This window comes from Dermochelys coriacea, chromosome 2 (genome assembly GCF_009764565.3).
Source record: "Dermochelys coriacea isolate rDerCor1 chromosome 2, rDerCor1.pri.v4, whole genome shotgun sequence".
NCBI lineage: Eukaryota > Metazoa > Chordata > Testudines > Dermochelyidae > Dermochelys > Dermochelys coriacea.
Genome location: NC_050069.1, coordinates 57,324,327 through 57,338,110, shown reverse-complemented (window position 1 = coordinate 57,338,110; position 13,784 = coordinate 57,324,327). Strand labels below are relative to the sequence as shown.

Sequence of the window (13,784 nt, the reverse complement as noted above, 5' to 3'; positions counted from 1 at the left end):
CACATTACGGTGATCGGTGACTTTTTAATTGGTATCTGAGATAAAACAACTTTCTGCTATACAAAGAGTAGGAAATAATTGATATTTCCAATACCTGTATGGAGTAACTTTGGGGAAAACGCTGACTTGAAGATATACAAAAAAAAAGTTAATTGAACTTTTTCAAACCCTAAATTAAGTTCAAGTTTGATTCAAGTTTGGGAAAACTGGAGCTCTTTCTTATAGCTGAACAGGTTCATTCATCTACAGTCTCCTTCCCTACAGCTGGGTTGTTGTATAGGGTGTAATGCTTCACAAATTTGAAAATAAAGAATACAAGCAGCTTAAAATATTTCCAGCAAGCCACAGATTTTTGAAATACTATATCTGATACCTTTAATCTCTACTTCTCTTCTGGATGATTTTTATATTCAAACAAATTTTAGAAATTCAACTTTGCCACTTTTAACTAATTATATCTGTTTCATATTTTGACTGTTCCATATTACAGGTGCTCATATAATGTGAATTAAATACAAAACTCTTAATGTGGACCCCATTTGTATTCAATTACAATCAATACTTGCCCTTTCACAGTTAACCTTATGCTTATATTTGCATATATGCTCAGAATGGATTGGGCGACTTTAGGGGTTTGGTAGCAGAGCTTTTCACCTCTTGGATTACATTCCAAATATAGTCAAGGTTGTTAGTGTCTGAAAGTACACAGAAGTTTCAATCTAGGTGGGACTTGATATTGTTGTTAGGTGGCATTCTTGTTGATAGTCTCAATAAAAGTAAAAGGACAGAATAGGGACAGAATCTAAACTAATCTCTCCATTCTAGAAGTCGTCTGTTGAAAACAGTTTTGAGCCATATTGACACAGTGTTGTGTGAAAATTTGCACTGACTCCCCCTTCTATATCTATGCTGGGAAGAAACAGAAGTTTTCTGTGTCAGCCCAATGCCTCTCTTGAACACTCAATTCAATACAAACCAGATACAACACAAGCTCACAACACAGTACTGTATAAATGTACCTTTTAAAAACCACATTTATTTTCAAGAGAGAAATTGAAGGTTTTCCCCACACAAATGTTTTTGGGGTAAATGTGCCTTGGGGTTGACAGTAAGTGGATCTTATAAATGAACAGAATCACCCACACTATGGTTGCCAATTCAAACAGTGGTAACATTTACCAAAAAATCCCATCATCATCCAACAGTTAGAAAATGACAAAGGTGGTTTTGGGTACCATTGTGTAGTAACTACTGGTAATAGAGAGGTCTTGATTCTCGATTGCCTTGCATCTCATGTAATCATGTGCAAAGTGGGTGTAATATGCTATCACAATAGAGCGGTAGGATATGTTCCTTGCTTTGCACAGGCATAAATGACTACAAGAGGTCCAAGGCACTGGAGAATCAGGCTCTGTGTGTGTGTGTGTGTGTGTTTGACAGTCCCTGCAATTGGCTCTAAAGGAGACCAGGCATTTGGGGAGGGAGGGACGACAAAGGCTGATATTGTGTGAGTGAGATCTGATTTTTTTCTTTCTTTTGTTTTCAGGTTTTGGGAACACTATTGCTTCTTCATATTTTATCAATTATTTCAAAGGAAACTAAGGGCCAGTAATAGATGTAAAATAACTAAATGTACTGATATTTTAGTCACAGGGTTTCCCTAATTTTGCCTCCTCTGCTCCTGTTGTTACTATACTTCGCTCTGCAGTCAGCATCTTTCCTGAATCAAGGAGGACAGGAAATCAAGCTTCCTTTTGGAGGCTCCTATCAAGCAGAATTGCTGAAGGCCAGCATGGCAACCCCTGCCCTCCTTAAATTAAATGGTTCACTTCCACAATTTGGCTAGACTCCAGAATAGGAAGATCAAATATATGGCATCTTCAATGCTGTATGAAGCCTTCATAGCAGGATGAGCATAGATTCCAGGGCCAGCAGGAACCATTGTGATAATCTAATCTGACCTCCTGTATAACAGTTTATCATTGACATGAAAGAAAACATAAAATCATCACTGATAAAGTTTGCAAATGGCACAAAATTGGGGCATGGCAAGTAATGAAGAGTGATCTGGATTGCTTGGTAAACTGGGCGCAAACAACTTCCCCAAAATAATTGCTAGAGCATATCTTTTAGAAAAACATCCAATCACGATTTAAACATTGTCAGCGATGGAGAATTCACCATGACCCTTGGTTAATTGTTCCTATGATTAATTATTCTCATCGTTAAAAATGTATTCCTTATTTCCAGTCTGAATTTGTCTAGCTTCAGCTTCCAGATACTGGATCTTCTTATACCTTTCTCAGCTAGAATGAAGAGCCCATTATAAAATATTTGTTCCCAATGTAGATACGTATAGACTGTAATCAAGTCACCCCAGGCTTCTCTTGGTTAAGCTAAATAGATGGAGCTCTTTGTGTCTATTTCTATAAGGTAAGATGTCTAATCCTTTAATCATTCTCGTGGCTGTTCTCTGAACCCTCTCCAATTTATGAACATTCTTCTTGAATTGTGGGTACCAGAACTGGACACAATATTCCAGCAGTGGTTACACCAATGCCAAATACATAGGTAAAATAACCTCTTTACTACTACTAGAGATTCCCCTGTTTATACATCCAAGGAGCGCATTAATGCTTTTGGCCAGAGAGTCACGCTGGAAGATCATGTTAAGCTAATTATTCACAAGCCCTAAGTCTTCCTCAGAGTCTCTGCTTTCCAGGAAAGAGTTCCCCATCCTGTAAGAATGGCCTACATTCTGTGTTCCTAGATATATACATTTACATTTTGCCATAATAAAAAACATATTGCTTGCTTATGCTCAGTACCAAGAAATCAAGATCGCTCAGAATAAGTGACCTGTCCTCCTCATTATTTATCATTCCCCAATTTTTGTGTCATTTGCAAATTTTATCAATGATGATTTTATGTTTTCTTTTATGTCATTAATAAAAATGTTAAATAACATAGGACCCCAAACTAATCTCTATAGAACCCCACTGGACACAGATTCACTTGATGAGGATTCCCCATTTATAATTACATTTTGAGACCTATAAATTAGCCAGTTATTAATCCATTTAATGAGTGCCATGTTAATTTTATATCATTCTACTTGTTTAATCAAAATGTGTGGTACCCAGTCAAGCACCCTAAGAAGTCTAAGTATATTACGTCAACACTATGACCTTTATCAACCAAACTTGTAATCTCATTTAAAAAAAAGTCAAGTTTTTTTTGACAGGATCCATTTTCCATATGCCTTTGTTGAGCTGCATTAATTACATCACAGTCCTTTAATTCTTTATTAATCAAGTCACGTATCAGCTGCTCAATTATCTTGACAGGGTCAATGTCAGGCTGACAAGTCTATAATTATCTGGGTCATCCTGTTTACCCTTTTTAAAAATTTGCACAACGTTAGCTTTCTTTCAGTTTTTTAGAACTTCTCCAGTGCTTTAAGGCTTATTCAAAATCAATATTAATAGTCCAGTAAGCTCCTCATCCATATTCTACCTCATGCTTTGTTATTTTTTTAAAATCTCCATTCTGCATGTGTCCCATAAGAATAGATTCACTTAAGAGTTGAGACACTTGGGCGTTCATTCCTAGCATTATCTTTTTATGGGGTGTGTATATGTCCAATAAAAATATCTTTCTATATGTTTGTTTTGCAGGACAGAAGTGAAATCTGCTCCTTAATGTTTCTTTGAGTCTCTCTCAGTGTGATATAATGAATAAAAGGCTGCTTCAGCAGGCTGCAGTGTCACGACAGAAGAAAAGAAAAAAGGAGAAAATAGGATTACTCGAAAAAAGTTATGAACCTTCCCCCAAGGGCTGAAAATTCCGTTTGATGTACTGACAAAATAAAGTGAGGATAGCTACTACAAAAAGAATAGGACACAATTTTTCTCAACATGAATAGCTTAATGCAGAGGTAGTCAGTTATGTTTTGTCAAGGTCCACATTTCTTGGTCAAGGTATAGTCAAGGTCCAGACTCCAGAGAAACATTTTTCACTCTGCAAGTGCCCCATGTTCAAGTAACACATACAATGCTGTGCATGAGTAATATACCCTATTGCTTATGTTTTTAGTGCATTAAATGAAAAATAAAATCAAACCACTGTATAACCTAACAATAACCTCCAGGAGAGATGTAATTTATTACATCTCAGACTTTGAGAAAGTACATAGATAAAATGTCAAATAGATGCAAATATTAGTATTAAAACACTTGCAGATAACTGTTTTAAGTTTTTGAATTTGTTTTGAGTTTACAAAGAGTATTAACTTTGGTTTTCGCAAATAAAATTATTGTAGGCATATGGGTATATAGATAAACATATTTGAAACTTTCAAGCCTTTTGTGGCTTATTTACTATTAGTACCAGAGTTTGAAAGTAAATAACAATTAGTACACATGAACTCTCTGTCTTGCTTTAGGATTCAAATCTTTTCAATAACAAATACACATCCACATACGTATTAAGCAAAAGAATCATGAATAATTACTGTGAAATACCTGTTAAAACTGTAGTATCATTACTGAAAATGTAATTGTACATGGCAATACAATTTTAAAATAAAATATGCACAAATAATGTATAGTTATAATACCATCAGTAGGAAAAGTGACAGGTCCTCTGCTGGACAAAGGCCTTGAAGTTTGGAGTGAGTTCAGTCAAGTCAAGATGGAGGCAATTGCATAGATGATTATCAGTCAATGGAGTGATTACATGATTTACTGTTCATTGTTGAGAATGTTGACTCACACATGTATGTCAAGCCAAACATAGTCAAAATGTTAATTGCCACCTTCCTCATGTGAGGGTACATAGAGTCCAGCACTAGGGTTGTAGAGAAAGTTTCAGATGTAGTTTCAGTGCACCTCATCTTAAGCACTTCATCCACTTATAAATCAGTAAGCTACAGTTAAAGTTTTGCTTTTCTGACATCTGGAAAGGATTCTTTTGCTTGATCACACCAGGTGCCATTTTCTTGTACCACAAATGGGTTCCTTACAAACAGGAAGATGTCTTTAACACTTTAAAATTCTTGGAACCTCTGCTGGAAGTTTTGAAGAAGCCTGTCCAGAGATGATGCCATCTGATTTGTATCTGCAGTGTTCTGGAAGCTTAGCAACATTGGGAAATGCAGCATCTCCCCAGTTTCCAAACCACTTTTGAAGAGACTCAGTTTGTTTTGAAATGAAGTGACACTGCTGTGGAGATCTACTACATGCGATTTCACCCCGTTTTAGCTTTAAGTTGATATAATTTAAGTGACCTGTCAAATCAACAAGGAAGGCTGGATGTTTATGCTTGTGGCATCCCTCAAAAATGAGTGTAACTCTCCTGTCTTTTCCCCTGGAACTTTATGTAGAAATCCTTCCACATGAACTTAAATTTCCTGCAGCCTTCTTAGTATTTGACTTCTGCAGAGCCAGCGGATGTCATTATCAACAAACAGCTCATCGTTATCAGCAGATACCTCTGAAAGAAAGCTGTCTGTGTGGCAGTGGTGTCTTGGACCAAAGGAACTTGACAAGTTTAATCACCATTGACATTACATTAACATACTCCTCTCTAAGGTTTGTACAAAGTGCAGTTTGGTGGGTTACACAGTGATAGGTTTCAGAGTAGCAGCCGTGTTAGTCTGTATCCACAAAAAGAAAAGGAGTATTTGTGGCACCTTAGAGACTAACAAATTTATGTGAGCATAAGCTTTTGTGAGCTACAGCTCACTTCATTGGATACATGCAGTGGAAAATACAGTAGGGAGATTTTATATACAGAGAGAACATGAAACAATGGGTGTTACCACACACACTGTAATGAGAGTGATCAGGAAAGGTGAAAACAGCAGGAGAGAAAAATAATCTTTTGTAGTGATAATCAAAGTGGGCCATTTCCAGCAGTTGACAAGAATGTGTGAGGAAAGTAGGGGAAAAAATAAACATGGGGAAATAGTTTTACTTTGTGTAACGACACACCTTACCTGATCACTCTTGTTACAGTGTGTATGGTAACACACATTGTTTTGTGTTTTCTGTGTATATGAAATCTCCCTACTGTATTTTCCACTGCATGCATCCAATGAAGTAAGTTGTAGCTCATGAAAGCTTATGGTCAAATAAATGTGTTAGTCTCTAAGGTGCCACAAGTTCTCCTTTTCTTTTTACACAGTGATCGGAAATCAAATTGGGGTTCAGATTTTGCAGACGATTCACAAGCCCTCAGTGATTATTGATCATGGCAGGAACACCATCTATTGTAAGTGACAGAATCTGAGTCACATCAAAACCTTCATTAGACAAAACAGTTTTAAACAGAATTAAACAAATCGTCACCTGTTGTGTGATTATGTGGCATAAGGGACAATATATTATCCACAATTTTCTCTCCATCAAAAAACCCGACATACAGGACTAGCTGAGGTGTGACCCTGATCTTTGTCCACTGCCATGGAAAATTTTCCCATTTTCAGTTTCTCACACAACTGCTTCAAACTGTCTTGTACCATCATAGTGCGCCTAATAGCTGTTGTGTCTGAGAGTGGTAGTTGTCTGAAGGCGTCAACAATGTCTGTCTTCTCCAAAAACCCTTCTCAAAAAGGAGTTCAGCTGTAGTAACCATACACTGCCTAATAATGTCCATATCTGTAAAAGATTTCCTGTTTTTTTGTCATTACCCGCACACACCTCAGTGAAGCTTCAGCTGCCTTTTCCTGACCACTAGTCACTTTTGAAATAATATTTGTGCTCTGAAAATATGCATCCTTTAATGAAGTGATCTTGTCTGATCTTAAACGGGAGCCCAGTGGATATTTGTGGTCAAAATCCATGTGTTTCATTTCACAGTGCCATTTGATGTTCCCACTTTTCACTGCAGCCACAGTCTCTGTACAAATTAAACAGAGTTTAACCTTCTGGACGTTGTCGCAAAATAAAACAGTAAGTGTCGGTCCACTCTTCTTTAAATGAATGGTTTTTGGTGTCAACTTTCCTTTTATTTGGCTGCCATGTTTAAACACAGTGCTGTTAAATGTCGAAAAGCGCCAGAGGTGGGACTACCTTGGATCACCTTTGCTCCTCCTGCAAGTTCCTTGGGTTCTTCACCCACCGACTCACAGGACAGGGACAGGGGGTGCAGGGCGGGAGAGAAGAAGAGGGAGAGGCACAAGAGCCCTCCCTTTGTCCCAGGAGCAGAGGGAGGGGAAGAGAAGAGCTGCCCCAAGCCACTGAACTCTTTCTTCTCTTTCCTGACTCCTATAAGAATGGTCCCTCCCAAGGAGCAGGGGTAGAGAGCACCGCTTGCTTCTTGCAGCAGCCCTGATTGGCAGCAAGGGGAAACGCAACAAATCAGAGGAGGTTTTCCCAAGATAGCAAGGAAATATTCACCTTTCAGCAGCTTAGGTGGAATTATGGACATTTTGTTTGTGGGCTCTGTGACCCCCTTTGACAAGGGGGACGTGCACTGTAGCACTGTTGCCACAGTTGGGCTAAACTGCAGGTGAGACTGAGCTGCAGCTGTGCCTTCTGGCTGTTGGAGCGGGCTGTGGCCCCCACACTAACTACCAAGGCCCCTCAGACTTTTGTGGTCTGTTCACAGCCATCTGGCGACCTGGATTTGGTCTGTGGTTCACCTACTGACTACCCCTGGCCTAATGTAAACTGTGTAAGCCAATAAAAACTCAGAACACTGAGGAATTCATATGACAAATACATTTAGTGAAAAGATTTAACAGAATATCATGTTGATACACACTAGTGCCAGTTCACCAGAAAAGCTTTGAATTTTTCTGCCTCATAAGTTTGGGTGTTGAGTTTCAATGATAGTGACAGGTTTCAGAGTAGCAACCGTGTTAGTCTGTATTCGCAAAAAGAAAAGGAGGACTTGTGGCACCTTAGAGACTAACAAATTTATTTGAGCATAAGCTTTCGTGAGCTACAGCTCATTTCATTGGGACTGGGAACCCTGGGAAGAGAAGGCTCAGCTGCTGCCAGGTAGCTGTAGTGGCTCAGTGGGGAGGTGTTTTTGAGCATGAGACTTTGCGGCCTAAGTAATGATGAGTTTTAATAGGTTTTTCTAAAGTAAAGTATCTGTAAGTTGCTAGGCACAGCAATGACACTGTAGAACAATAGCTCTGTAAGTTTTATATATGCAATGTGTATAATATGCAATTCATATATGGCACAACATCATGAGATATAGTTTTGCTCCCACTTAATGATAGCTACAGTATGTTATTTGTTGATGTGCACTTCCATAAGGTGCTATGAAATGAAATCGAGGCTGTAGCTTTCAGTAAAGTTTAGGCAGTTGGCTAATTTGACTTTTCCTCCCTCCCCTATGGGGAGTGAGTCAATGGATTCAGAGAGAGAGAGAGAGAGAGAGAGAGACAGGAGCTGTATACTTGTATGTGTAGCAGAACTAGGCACAGAAGTTGAGGCAGAGCTCTGTGCATTTTGGTCTGAACGTCCTGCAGGGGCTGCTGTATATGGTAAGGGCATGTTAGAGAAATAACTTGTAGGGTACAGCCCAAACGAATGTGTCATAGTGGAATCTTGCCCTATGTTTTGATCTACAGAGAGTTGCAATCAGGGCTGTCCCTAGGAGGGTGTGGAGCCCAGGACAAATCAGCCTCCACCATAGGTGTGGGAACTAGGGGCGCAGGGGGTGTTGCAGGACGCCTGGTGTCCTGGCTGCTGGCACCGCGTGCCTGGAGTCTCGGCACTGGCTAATCATGCGGGGCCCAGAGTGGTCATCCCGATTCGCCGTACCCAATGAACAGCTCTGGTTGCAGTTGTGCCTTGTGGCTGAGCAGCCACTTCGTGTGAATTTTCAAGGATATGATCTGTTTTCTTTATATTAAGGTCTGCATGTATTTTTGTAACTTTATATGCAAGTCTAATGCTGGTTGAAGTGGTCTATTGACAAAAAAAATTTCAATAATCTTTATACAGGATTAAATTTGAAGATGATTTTGATGTTCAGGCTGCCTGTTTTGTTACAGTGCTCATGTGAGGTGGCACTTGATGCATGAGAAGATAGATATAGTGAAGAAAATTTATCTTTTAGAATTCACCTTTCTTAGGAAGGAATAACATAAGAGAAAAGTTAATGTGTGCACATTGGATGAAATACACAGGCACCCCCACCCCCATGTGTCCACATTTCTGCAGCCACAGCAAGGTAAAAATGGAGTGGAACTACCACAATTCCACTGTGCAGGAGGCCTGTTAAAGCAGAGGCTGTGTATGGAAACATGTCAGCCTTCTGGTCCCTAGAAGCTAAGCTCTGCAGTGACCTACTCCTCAGGAGTAATCTGTGTATGTTATGAGAATTTATGGTCTTGGCCAAGTCATACTAAAATCACAATTTCAGTGGAAGGTCATTCAGGCCTTTTACATTCTTGGACCCGAGTCTGGCAATAGCATTCAAGGGGCTGAAATGGCTCATGGAGGGCAGTGAATTAATAATAATAGCAGTGATAATGGGCCAGTTGGTCTGTGAACTGCTCCAGGGTCCACTAGCCTCATGCCTTAATAAAGAATTAAGTAATTGCTCATTTAAATTGTCATGTTCAATCACATTAATTTGATGAAATTTCTAAAAATCTTACCTCAATATATTTTTCATATGTTTGGCCTTTAAATAAGGAACCAGAAACCATAAATAGGGAGCTGGTATGATGAATAAGGAACTGGGAACAAGGAATCAACTTCAGCCTCTTCCCACATGAGTGCGGTGGGCTTTAGTTGCTACTACTGCCCAAGGGCTGTACTAGTGAATGTGATGTGATTGTCCCACTCCTGGCATAATTGTCCTGCACAAAGCCTGTTCACTTGGGCTTTTAGCAAGTGTGATTTTTCTCATTAAAAGAATCTATTATAACGTTTGGATTTGTTTCTGTGTATTATACACTACTGGACACATGCATTTAATGTCAGTTCTGAGAAGGAATGTAAAATTACCTGAGATTTATCACTGGATCATGCTTTCAATATTCTTTACCTTATGAAAAACTCAGGGTTCTATTATCAATCTTAGATATTTGTCTTTTGACAGTTACCTATCAAGTAGTTCCATGTAGCAGGTATAGATCTGTGGCATCTAAGAACTGTATATTTTTGGAAGGGAGTATTGATTATTATAACAACTCCAGTGTGCCAGGCACTCGGCAGACAAGTTTGAAGTCAGAGTCCATGATCTGAAGAGCTTATGATTTAGAGAGACAATGTACAAAACAGAGGAGGGGGACAGGATGTTGTTGTAAGCAGCGAGACTCAAGACTGAAGATGAACAGACATTTTGTTAGTTCCTTAGTTTTTAAAAGATGTGTTATGGTTTGTGTTATGAATTTATTTGTCTGTTTGGTTAGTATTGGGAGGACTAGCAATGACAGGCCATTAGGAAGATGTACATTTCAAAGAAGGACTTGAAGTGTGGATAGGAAGGACTTCAAGGCCTATGGGGCTGTGTGGAAGAAGGCCTAGAGATGTGAGTGAGAGGAAGGCAGGTTCATGATAGTCTCTTTTAGAGACGGGAAGCTTTAGGCAGCTGGATATACATTCTCTCTTACAACAAGATACAATACAGCTGTGAGATAACAAATATGGAGCTCAGCACTCACTGAAACAGTCTCAAAGTTAAAGTCTGCTCTTATTTTCACCATGGCAATCACACTGATGACAGCAGGATTGCCCTGGTCTAATTGTGAGCAGAATTTGGCCCTCAGCTGGAACAAACATCTGCAGTAATAAGTAATTTATTTGTATAGCCACCAACCCTCAACCTCTCCAAGGCGCTTGGGGCACTATTCAAGAAAACAATCACAAATAATAAATAAACGAGATAAAAAATAAATTAAAACTTCACATGACGCACCAAATATCTTGGCAAGAAAGGGTTTTTCCAAGAACAGCCTCAATTATGTTTGTGGGGCAACAAAGACCAAGTTTTCCTGTGAACAGCTGCATGTAAAAGCCACAATAAAAGAATGGGGAGGGGAGTATGAAGAAGCCACTGCAGGACATTACAGTGTGCACTAGGAGACTGGAAGGTGGTGGAAGGGCAAGGAGAAAGGTGTTCATGCAAAAAAAGCCATGAGGAGGTCACTGATTATCTGAAAGTTTTTGATTTTAACCAAGATATTTGAATAATCAGCAATTACCCATCTGTTGCATTTAAAATCTATATAGATATTTAGTTGGCAGAAATCACTGTCTCCAATGGCCAATATTAGAACATTAATCTCTGGGTTTTCCTTTTTTCACACTTGGTTAATAGATAAGATATGTTGAAACTACATCTTCACCTGTGTCTTAGCAATGTAATGAGAGGGAAGGGAATAAAATAATTATCCATTTTACCTCACTTAGAACCATTCAGAACACTGCTGCAAAAAAACCCCTAAAATAAAACCTGACTAATTGTTTGAAGCACATCATTGCTCTGTGTGTCCTTTGACTGATTCGCCCTTTTCCTCCAGAACAATGTCACTCACCAAAAGGAGCACCATAGCTACACATATCTACTGTATTCCATTGGAGAATTAGAAATCATATTTTTCTATTGATACACTGCATTAATTTCTTACCCTGATAGGTCACAAGATATCAGATCTTAAAATCATAATCTCCTGAGTCAAAGAATATTTTTTTAGATTTTCTGTTAGAGTCTTAAGTGTCTTAGAACTATTTTTTCTTTCCTTTTATCTGAAAAATCAAATTCATTAATGGCTACAACCTCCTCCTTGTGTTGTCTCCTCCTTATTCCCAACACGAGGTCACAAACCCCAGTACTTACAGTCCCACACAGTTCTGTACAATGGTGATACTGGATCCAGCTCCGGTTTGTCCTCAGGTGATTCCTTCCTCACACAGTGCTTCTCTTGACTCTGGACTAGGCTCATCCCCAGTTGGCTGCTCTGCCCGTCCTGGCTTTGGACTGGTTCTTGGCTACTTTGCTATGTGAGGTGCAAAATTGGTTTATAGATTCTACTCAAACCTATGGTAATCAAGGGTTTGCTGTCAAAATGGGGAGACACCCAAGGTCTGCCTTGGGGCCAGTATTAGTCAATATTTTCATTGTGGATAATTGAGTGGAGAATATGCTTATAAAATTTGTGGATGACCCCAAACTAGGGAGGTAATTGTTCAACTCTACTGGGACCCAGTGAGATCTCTGCTGGAATATTGTGTCCAGTTCTGCGTGCCACACTGTTGGGAAAATATGGATAAATTGGAGTGAGTCCTGGGAGAGCAACACAATGATAAAAGGTTAAGAATATCTAACATCTGTGAAGGGTTAAAGAAATGGGGCATGTTCAGTCTTAAGAAAAGAAGACTGAGAGGGGGATCTGATAACAATCTTCAAATGTGTTAAGGGCTACTCTAAAGAGGATGGTGATCAATGATTCTCTATGTCCACTGAAGGTAGGACAAGAAGTACCATGCTTAATTCAGCAAGGGAGAGTAAAGTTAGTGGTAGGAAAAACTAACTAAAAGGATAGTTAAGTACTGGAATAGGTTACCAAGGGAGGCTGTGGAATCCCCATCACTGGAGGTTTTTAAGAAGAAGTTAGACAAACATCTGTCAGGGAATGTCTAGGTATGCTTGGCCCTGACTCAGGGCAGGGGGTTGGACTAGATGACCTCTTGAGGTTCCTTCTAGCCCGATATGTCTATGATTCTAGGCTCAGTAGAGCTGCCTTAGAACTTAGCAGCTAAAATTTGCAAAGATTCTGTCCTCACTGACCATGCTCAAGCCTCTCACAGCTCCTAGTTCTGACCAGACTGTACATGCACCATCCAACCAGCATGACTGAGCATACACCGTCCCCTCACAGCTCCTATGTGTGGCTGGATTGTATGTGCACAGCAGTCCCCACAGTGAGCTTGAGCAATGAATTTTACAGATATTTGCTGACAACAGAGAAATGGTGAAACTCAAAGATCTTGGGTGATATTTTATGGTTTGGAGGGGAATGTCCTCTAGTGATCACAGATCCTTCTGCCTGTTCCCCCAAGCTTGACCCCTTTTGCCCCATTCCTTCCCCATCCCAGTAGCCTTGCTCAACAAGTCTCAGTTCCCCCTCAACTCCTTGACCCCCGTCTCACAGTCCAGCCAATCCCATTTCCCCTATATTGGGTCCTTGTTTAATCTCTTTCTCTTCCACCCTATGCTCCCTGGCTTCATTCACTTCACACCTTCCAGCTTTTGCAGCAAATGAGGCAAGGGTCTTACAGCAGACAAATGCCTCTTTCATGACATATCCCGGCTTCATCCCTAGAATATGGTCCATCCTGTGCACTGAATGAGGTTCTGGGGAAAATTGTAGGCAATCATGTAATTAAAGACTGTATTCCCTTCCCAAACCCAGCATCAGTTATCCACAACTAATAATTCTGTGAGGCTAGTGTGCAGAAGGGAAGATTGAAAGAATGCAAGAATTGTTATGCTTATAGTTTACAACCTTCACACACCTTTGTCTTTAAATCAAAACCAGAGCCACTAGAGCTTAAACAGAAGTTATAGGCTTGATGTAGAAGTTACTGGATAAGGATATTTATAGGAGATCAGACTAGGTAATCATTATCATGCTGTCTGAAGTCGCTCATGACCGAGAGTGCCAATCTCAAGGCAGACTGCCAAAATCAGGGCAAATACCCCAAACTGGTGAGATGTTCTATAATTAGATTTCACGAACCCAATAACAAATGCGAACTCCTAGCTCACTGTGACAGTCTTACCAGGTAGTCACAGACACTCCCATTGGG

The 13,784-nt window shown here is 39.7% G+C and overlaps 1 long non-coding RNA gene across 1 annotated transcript in view; it reads left to right on the top strand.

Annotated features, from left to right (window-relative positions):
• LOC122458654 overlaps positions 1–5,669 on the top strand; it is a 75,103-nt gene extending 69,434 nt beyond the window's left edge. The window contains exon 3 of the long non-coding RNA XR_006278762.1: positions 3,678–5,669. This is a non-coding gene — a long non-coding RNA (uncharacterized LOC122458654). The remainder of the gene's footprint in view (positions 1–3,677) is intronic.
• Positions 5,670–13,784: the final 8,115 nt, after the last annotated feature.